The sequence below is a fragment of the Artemia franciscana genome, chromosome 1, assembly GCF_032884065.1.
Source record: "Artemia franciscana chromosome 1, ASM3288406v1, whole genome shotgun sequence".
In the NCBI taxonomy this organism is placed as follows: Eukaryota; Metazoa; Arthropoda; class Branchiopoda; order Anostraca; family Artemiidae; genus Artemia; species Artemia franciscana.
The window spans coordinates 35,872,648-35,881,975 of record NC_088863.1 but is presented as its reverse complement, the minus strand read 5'-3'; the positions used below and the strand labels follow the sequence as shown (position 1 = coordinate 35,881,975).

At 39.4% G+C, this 9,328-nt stretch overlaps 1 pseudogene; it reads right to left on the bottom strand.

The window, feature by feature from the left end:
• Nucleotides 1-3,315: 3,315 nt before the first annotated feature.
• On the bottom strand, nt 3,316-5,649 carry LOC136029547 (NADH-ubiquinone oxidoreductase chain 5-like; annotated as a pseudogene).
• Between the last annotated feature and the right edge of the window lie 3,679 nt (nt 5,650-9,328).

Here is a 9,328-nt window from a genome sequence, read left to right as displayed (position 1 = left end):
GATTTCAACTATACTAATTACAAAGCCGTAGTCTTTTTCAAAACAAGTGAGAAGGTAGATACTAGGTTTTGTCGGTGTTTTTCTGGTGAGATCAACTTGAATTTCCAACGACAAAACCTAGTATCTACACTATTTGGAGTTTTAAAAAAATCAGTATTTAAAGTTCGAGCCTTAATTAACATTATTTAATCACTTTTAACTTAAGAGCGATTGAAAAGCCATAAATCTAAAAATCTATTCTTCTTCGTATGGGTCTTCTTCATCGATGGTCAAGTCAGGAACATCTGTGACCTGAGGGTTCAGCCAAAATTGACATCTGTTACATGGCATCATGGGGCATAGTTTTTCACAATGGCTTCATTTTTTTTAGAAATACCCCTTGGGGTCGAGTCAGGGTCTGGAATTTTCGTATGGTTGAATGACTTTTGCGGAAACTCTGAATGAAGCCTCTCCTCACTGTTGAAGCTAGTGCGGTAAAATGTATTTCTTTATCCTTTCAGGAATTCAGCTTCAAAAATAGCAGTCAGGTGAGGCAACTTTATCTATTTTGTGCAGGCTCTCTTCTTTGAAGTTCAATTCTCGAAAGAATTGTCCATAATGATGGTATTAACTCCTTTCCTGGATCTGTTAACACAAGTTAAAAATTCACCAAATTCATGTATCTTGCCCTTTTTTTCATTTTCACCTCGATGTTCTTGTGAATTCCGTCTGCTACGTAATGGGTATATCCCTTTGTGAGGTATCTCAGAATAATGCGCTCTGGCCCAAAAACTTGGTTGACTATTTGTACAAGGGCAGTGTATAAGACCCAGTTCTTGTTCTGGCCCGAACAATTTTCCATCTAGAGTATGAATGACGTCTCTTTCACTTGTTGCAGTGATCACTGAGAAGAGAGAGTCTACAATGTTCTCCGCTCCTTTGTCTCGCAACGCTTCATGCCATAGCATACAGAATGAGTTTCTTGACCCAACTGATCCAGGATCTTTCGGGTTTACCTTTGCAAATGTCTCGTTAAAGACTATCAAACGACTCAAGAAAATTGAGTCTTTATTCCCGGGTTACTCGGGAAGCAGGATCACCTTTTGAAGGTCAACTGCATACACTTTTTTATCAGGACTGTCGTTTTCACTTGTATATTCCTGATTCTTGTGAGTAGCTTTCCTAGCCATGTCTAATTGCAGCAACCATTCGTCTCTGCATGAGCTATTTAGCTCCTGACCAGGCTCTTCATAATTTACGTCATCATCATTATTTCTCTCTTGATATTCAATTTGATTCATACAAGATCCCTTCAAATGAACTTTCTACTGGTATGTATCGTTTAATTGATGTGGACAATCGTATACCAGTCCCCTATAATCAAGCTATCCGTCTAATGATTACTTCAGATGATGTTCTACATTCATGGGCCGTACCATCTCTAGGTATTAAGGTGGATGCAGTCCCAGGTCGACTTAACTAATCCAGACTTCTGCTGAATATGCCTGGAGTATTTTATGGTCAATGTTCTGCAATTTGTTGATCTGGACATAGTTTTATACCTATTGATATTGAAGCTCTTGGAGAAAGAGACTTTTTAAAGTGACTTGAGTTACAAATTTCATAGGGTTGCTGAAGGTCAAGCGGTAGCCTCTTAAGTTCTCAAATAATACCGGTTCCTTGAGTTATGATCTTCCTTGTCTCTATAGCTCTATTATGAGCTATTATAACTATAGTTTTTTTTCTTTATCAATCACATTTGGTTTCTTCTTCTAATAGCTTTTCTAATCAAACTTTTTATTTGAATTGAAAATGATAATAAACCTCTTTTCAGTATTTGATCAGACTTCCTCTTTTTTAACTAACTGATTAGGAATACTGACACCATTCCTATTTATAGTGATATCTTTTTGATTAATCCCATCACGACCTCAATTTTTAGTTAAGAGAGTTTTAATGGGATTAGATCGGGAGATATCTCTCCTTATAGGCCCGAATAGATTTGGTGCTAGTATCCTGGTTATTTCCCTTTTCTTGTTTATTTTATTTAATCATTTTATTGGTTTATTTCCTTATATTTTTACTGCTACTAGACATCTAACGGTTACTTTAAGACTCGCAGTTCCCCTTTGAATCTCTTTTATCATGTATGCTTGAATTAAGGAAACTACAAATGTTTTGATAACAAATGATTGAAATATGATTCGGCCTATTACACTCTCTGTCCGGCTTGCGGCCAATATGGTTGCCAGCCATCTCCTATTAACTCTTTTAGGGGACTCTGGAAAATGCCTATATTACTACAATTGTAGTCTTCTCGCAAATTGTCTTATTAAAACTAGAATTCTCAGTGGCTCTGATTCAATCTTATGTTTTTATTACTCTAATATCTCTCTAGGCAAGAGAATAATGAATCAATTAAATCAACCCTATCATCTAGTTAATGTTAGACCTTGGCCCTTAGCTACAGGCATAGGGGCCTTTGCAATGACTTCAGGACTTGTCAAGTGATTCCATTCTTTTGAAAGAATGCTCTTCTTTACGGGATTGGCCACAATCGTATTTTTTTCATATCAATGGTGACGAGATGTACCGTTAGAAGCTACTTTTTTTTATAATTTTATTTATTATTTCTGAGATTTTCTTTTTTGTTTCTTTCTTTTGAGCATTTTTTCACAGAAGCTTGTCACCTAATATTGAAGTTTGGGCCTTATGACCTCCAATTGGGGTAGAAAGCTTTAATCCATTTCAAATGCCCATGCTTAATACTAGTATCCTTCTGGCTTCGGGAGTTACAGTAACTTGAGCCCACCATGCCTTGATAGAAAATAATTTTGATCAGTGTCTCCAGGGATATCTCGTTACTGTGTCTCTAGGATTATGCTTTTCATTTCTACAAGGATTGGAGTATATAGAAACCTCTTTCACTATTGCAGATAAAATCTATGGATGTACATTCATTTTAGCAACAGGTTTTCATGGTTTGTATGTGCTTATTGGTACTAATTTTCTTATAATTTGTATTTTACGTCACACTAAGTGCTACTTCTCACCCCAACATCATTTTGGGTTTGAGGCTGCAGCTTGATACTAGCACTTTGTTGACGTTGAATGATTGTTTCCTTATCTTTCTATCTACTGATGAGGGGAATAAATCTTCCTAGTATAAATACTATACTTGAATTCCAATTGAGGGATCCTCTTAGGGAAAGACAATTATTTTAATTTGATTGAGAATTCTTATACTTGTTTTCTAGTATGCTAGTAGACCCCAAAAACATCAATAACAGAAATATCCTCCTATAACGGTCCCCCAGTAAAGAACAAAGAGGGCAGTTAGATAATTAAATCTTTTGAGAAGAAACCCGATAAAAATGAAAATCCCATCAATCTTAGAGAGCACTCTAAAATAATGTAGCTGGTGTAGGGGAGTATCTTGGATACCCCTCCTATTCGACGTATGTCTTGTACACCTAATGAATGGATTACGACCCCTGAGCATATAAAAAGAAGAGCCTTAAAAAGTGCATGAGCAAAAAGACGGAAGTAACAAAATAGCATAAGCCCTAAACCTAGAGAGAATATTATTACTCCTAGTTGGCTTAATGTAGATAGTGCAATTACTCGTTTTAAATCATTTTCTCCAAATGCAGCCAATCCTGAGAAAAAGGAAGTTAAGCCTCCTATGATAATGAGTAAGCAGCACCCTCTCTCTTCAAACGATGGAGACAAATGGATCATCAAATATATCCCGGCTTTTACCAGTGTGGATGACTGAACTAAAGATGAGACAGGGATGGGGGCTGCTATAGCTGCTGGTAACCATGCAGAGAAAGGTAATTGAGCTCTTTTGGAAAAGAAGATAGGATAAAAAGGAGCATGATTGATAGGGAGAAATATTTTAAAAATATGTAGTCCCAGCTCCTGGAGTAAAATATTAACCCCAGTGACCATAAAATTAATACATCCCCCACTCGGTTTCTTAGGGTATTCATTCCTCTAGAAGAAGAAGTGTAATTCTTATAAACTATAATTAGTAAGTATGAGAAAATCCCCAATCCGTCTCAACCTAGCATTAGTCTTAATCTGTCTGAAGATATGATTAGCAGAACCATAGATGAGATAAATCCTAACATTATATATATGAAACAATTTAGAAAAATTTCGTCGCTTATACAGTAAGAAGAAAAAATTATCACTTGAGAAGAAATTAGAAGCACTAAAAAAATAAATGATAGTCCTAGCCAATCTAAACACACTTGGTAATTCAAATGCAAGAAGGATATTTTAATAAATAAATTTCATCCGATAAGAACAATGAGAATGAGCAACAAATACTCATTACCCCGATAATAATTAAAATATATCCTGATACGAAATATAACAATACTGTTAGAAATAGTTCTCCTTTAGTTCCACAAACAGAGGGATAAAATGTGCTCTCCCGATTAAATATTCATTTAAACTATACTCTAATCAGCTAAGGATATATAATCTCTCCCCGTGGCTAGTGCTAGAGTATAAATAGATGCAGTAACAGGATGAGAAAAAACATAGGATTCCGGATAGAGCTACTACTATCCAATCTAGACTGAATACACCGATAAAAAATATATTTTGGAAATGAAGTTGAGTGATGGGGGAAGTCCTATATTGAAAAAACTAAGACTGAGTCTTCAAAAACATAAAGATGGGAAAAGAGACATTGTTCTAAGGGTAAGAAAGAATCTAAGACTTCAGATGCGCGCATAAAATAGATAGCTTAAATAAAATAATCCAGAAGAACAGATCCCATGAGATACCATTATTAGAATTGATCTTATATTAGTGTAAGTACAATATCTAAGAATACCTAAAATAACGAATGATATTTGAGCTACGGAGGAGTAAGCAATTAAAGATTTTACATCGGATTGACGTAAGCAGATCCAGTAACTGAAGATTCCGCCTACTATGCAGGCCCCTATCAATATTGTTTCTCTATAAATGTTTAGTCCTTGTTCCAAGTAAAGGCCGTAGTCCCCTAGCTTCAAAAGGATAGCGGCTAACACTATAGAACCAGTAAATGGGGCTTCTACATGAGCCTTAGGTAATCAAATGTGTGCAAAACAGACTGGGAGTTTCACTAGGAAAGAAAGAATAGCTAACAAGAAAATTATCTTGTCTCTAAGATTTCCCCAAAATTGCAGAAAGGACGATGAATAAGCATTCATATGAGCAATAATGATGAAAAGTGAGACCAGACAAACCAGACAGACAGACGAGACAGACCAGATAGACAGACCATACAGACCAGACCAGACAGACAAAACAGACAGAAAGACAGACAGATATACAGACAGACAGACAAAAAGACAGACCAGACAGACAGATAGACCGACAGACCAGTCAGACCAGACAAACAGACCAGAAAGACAGACAGATCAGACAGACAAACAGACTAGACAGACAGACTGACAACCATACAGCAAACAGACAGACAGACAGAATAGAAAGACAGAAAGACAGATCCGACAGACCTACAGACCAGACAGATAGCCAGAAAGATCAGACATACAGACATACAGACCAGACATACAAACCAAACGGACAAATATATCCTCCAATCAACTGTCTACCAGATGCAAGTGACGCAACGTTGCGATGTTGCAATGGTAGACAGACAGACATATTGCAAGACAGACCAGAGGGACCAGACAGACAGACACACAGATAGACAAACAGACCAGACAAACAGACAGACAGATCAGAAAGACCGACCAAACACACCAGACAAATAGAGAGACGAACAGAGAAACAGACAGACAGACAGACACACAGAAAGATAGACCGAAAGACAGACGTATAGACAAATGGACAGACAGACCAAACATACAAAACAGACTGACAGAAAGACATACAGAAAGACAGACCAGACATACACACCAAACAGACAGTTAGAAAAACAGACAGGCTAGACAAACAGGACAGACAGACAGACATACAGACAGACAGAACGACAGACCAGACAGACTGACGAGACAGACCAGATAGATAGACCATACAGACCAGACCAGACAGACAAAACAGACAGAAAGACAGACAGACAGACAGATAAACAGACAGAAAGACAGACCAGACAGACAAACAGACAAGACAGACCAGACCAGACAGACAAAGCAGACCAGACAGACAGACTGACAGACAGACAGACAAACAGACAGACGGACAGAAAAGAAAGACAAAAAGAAAGATCCGTCAGACAGACAGACAGAAAGATCAGACATGGTTTTGTCCTTCTTTCTGTTTAGTTTGTTTGTCTGTCTGCTCTGTCCGTTCGTCTGTCTGTCCGTCTGTCTGTCTTTTTATCTATTCGGTCCGTCTGTCCGTCCAGTCTGTCTGTCTGTCTTGTTTGTCTGTCTATTTGTATGTGTGTTTGCCTGTCTGGTCTGTCTGTCTATTTGGTCTTTATGTCTGTCTTGTGTGTTTGTGTGTCTTGTCTGTCTGGTCTGTCTTTCTGTCTGTCTGGTCTCTAAATCTGACCTTTTTTCTCCATGGTCTGTTTGTATGTCTCGTCTGTCCGTGTGTCTTTGTTTTTTTATCTTGTCTGTTTTTCTCTCTGAACTGTTTGTCTGTCTGTCAATCTGTTTGTCTGGTCTGTTTGTCTATTTGTCTGTCATTCTATCTGTCTGGTGTGTCTGAGTCTAAGGTCTGTCTGGATGTCTGGCCTGTATTTCTGTCTGTTTTTTTTTTCCATTTTTGTCTGCTGGTCTATCTGGCTTGTCTGTCTGTCTGCATGGTCCTTATGTCTGTCTGGCCTGTCTTTCTGTCTGGCCTGTCTTCTATCTGGTCCATCTATTCTATCTGGTCTGTCTCTCTGTATAGTTAGTCTGTCTGTCTTTCTTGTCTGTCTTTCTGTCAGGTTTATTTGTCCGTCTTGTCCGTCTGTATGCCTGGTCTGTCTTTCTCTCTTGTCAGTCTGGTCTTCTTTCAGTTTTTGTCTGTTTGTCCGTCTGGTCTGTCTTGTCTGTATGTCTGTCTGTCAGTCTGTCTCCTCCGTCTATCTGTCTGCTCTGTCTGCCTGTTTGCCTTGTTTGTCTGGTCTGTTTGTCTGTCTGGTCTGTTTGCTTGTCTAGTCTGTCTATCTGGTCCATCCGTCTGGTCTGTCTGTCTTTCTGTTTTGTCAATATGTCTATATGCTTTGTCTCTCTGTCAGTCTTAGTTGTCTTTGTGTCTATTTTGTCTTTCTTTCTGGTCTGTCTTTCTGTCTGGCTTGTCTGTCTGTCTAGTCCGTCTGTATGTCTGTCTGCACTTTCTGTCTGCCAGATGGTTTGTCTCTTCTGTATGACTCATTGGTCTTTCTGGTCTGTCTTTTTGTCTGGTTTGGTTGTCTGTCTGCCTGTCTGTAGGTCTTTCTGTCTTGTCTACCTGTTTAATCTGTCCACTCTGTCTGTTTGTCTGTCTCTCTGTCTCTTCTGTCGGTCTATTTCTTCTGTCGGTCTTGTCCTTCTGTCTGTTTAGTTTGTTTGTCTGTCTACTCTCTCTGTTCGTTTGTCTGTCCGTCTGTCCGTATGTCTGTTTTTCTGTCAGTCTGGCTCGTCTGTCTGTCCAGTCTGTCTCTATATCTTGTCTGTCTGTCTGTCTTTGTGCATTGTCTGTCTGTCTATCTGGTCTTTCTTTCTGTCTTGTGTGTCTGTTGATCTTGTCTGTCTGTCTTGTCTCTATGTCTGTCTGGTCTTTCTCTCTGTCAGGTCTTTTGTATGTTTGTCTCTTCTGTCTGTCTGTCTTACCTCTCCGTCTGTCTAGTTTGTCTGTCTGTCTGGCCTGTCTTTCTGTGTAGTTTGTCTTTCTGGCTGATCCATCTGTCCGTTGGTCTTTCTCTCTGTCTGACCGGTCTTTGTAGTCTTTTCGTCTGTCTTTCTGTCTGTCTGGTCTGTCTGTAATGTGTTTTTGTTTGACTGGTCTGTCTATCTGTCTGCTTGGCCTGCTTGTTTGTTTTGCCAGTCTTTTTGTCTTTTTTGTCTCGTGTTTCTGTCTGTCTGTCTGTCTTTCTCGACTTTCCTTCTGTGTGTTTAGTTTTTCTGTATTTCTATTCTTCTTATCTGTTTTTTCTGGCTGTCAGTCTGATCTGTCTGTTTGTCTTATCTATTTGTGTGTATAGTCTTTCTGTATGTCTGGTCTTTCTGTCTTTTTCGTCTACTTGTCTGTCTAGTTTGTCGGTCTTCCTTGTCTGTCTGTCCGTCGGGTCTGCTTGGTGTGTATTTCTGTCTTGTCTGTCTGGTTTGATTGTCTGTCTGGTCAGTCTGTCTGTCTTGTCTGTTTGGGTTGTATGTCTGTCTTTTCTGTCTGTCTGTCTGACTTTTCTATCTGTCTGGTCTTTCTGTCGTCTTCTCTTTTTGTCTGCTTGTCTGGTCTGTCTTGTCTGTCTGATCTTTTGGTTTCTCTGGTTTTTCTGTCTTGTGTGTGTTTTGTCCGTTCTTCCTGTCTGTCCTGTCAGTCTATCTGTCAGTCTGGTCTGCCTGTCTGTCTTGTCTGTCTCTTGGTCTGTCTGTCTTGTCTGCCTGTCTAATCTGTCTGCTTTTTCTTTCTTTCTTACGGACAGACAGACAGATCAGACAGATCAGACAGACAGACAGACAGACAGAAAGAAAAAGTAAAGGACAGAAAGACAGATAGTCAGACACACCAGACATAAAACCAGAAAGAAAGACAGACAGACAGACAGAACGGATAGACAGAAAGATTGACAAAAAGACCAGACGGACCAGACAGATAGACAAACAGACAAACAGACAGACAGACAGACTGACAGACAGACCAAACAGATGAGAGAGACCAGAGAGACAGACAGACAGACAGACCAGACATACAATCGAGACAGACAGACAGACGGACGGACAGAAAGACAGACAAACATGCATGACATACCGAAAGACAGACAGACATACAGACAAACAAACATAGAGACAGACCAGACAGACTGAACCAGAAAGACAGGCAGACAGACAAACAGACAGACAAGACAGACCGGACCAGACAGACAAAACAGACCAGACATACAGACAGAAAGACACATAAGACAGACAGACGATACAGACAGACCAGACAGATGGATAGACAAACAGACAGACACACAGAAAAACGGACAGAAAGACAGACAGACCAGACATACAGGACAGACAGAAAGACAGACAGACATACAGAGAGACAGACAGAGACACAGACCAGACAGATAGACAGACAAACTGACCAAACCAGACACACAAAACAGACCAGACAGACCGACTGACAGACAGACAGAACGTTCAGACAGACAGACATACATACAGACAGACAGACAGACCAGCCAAACAAAACGGACTAGAAAAAC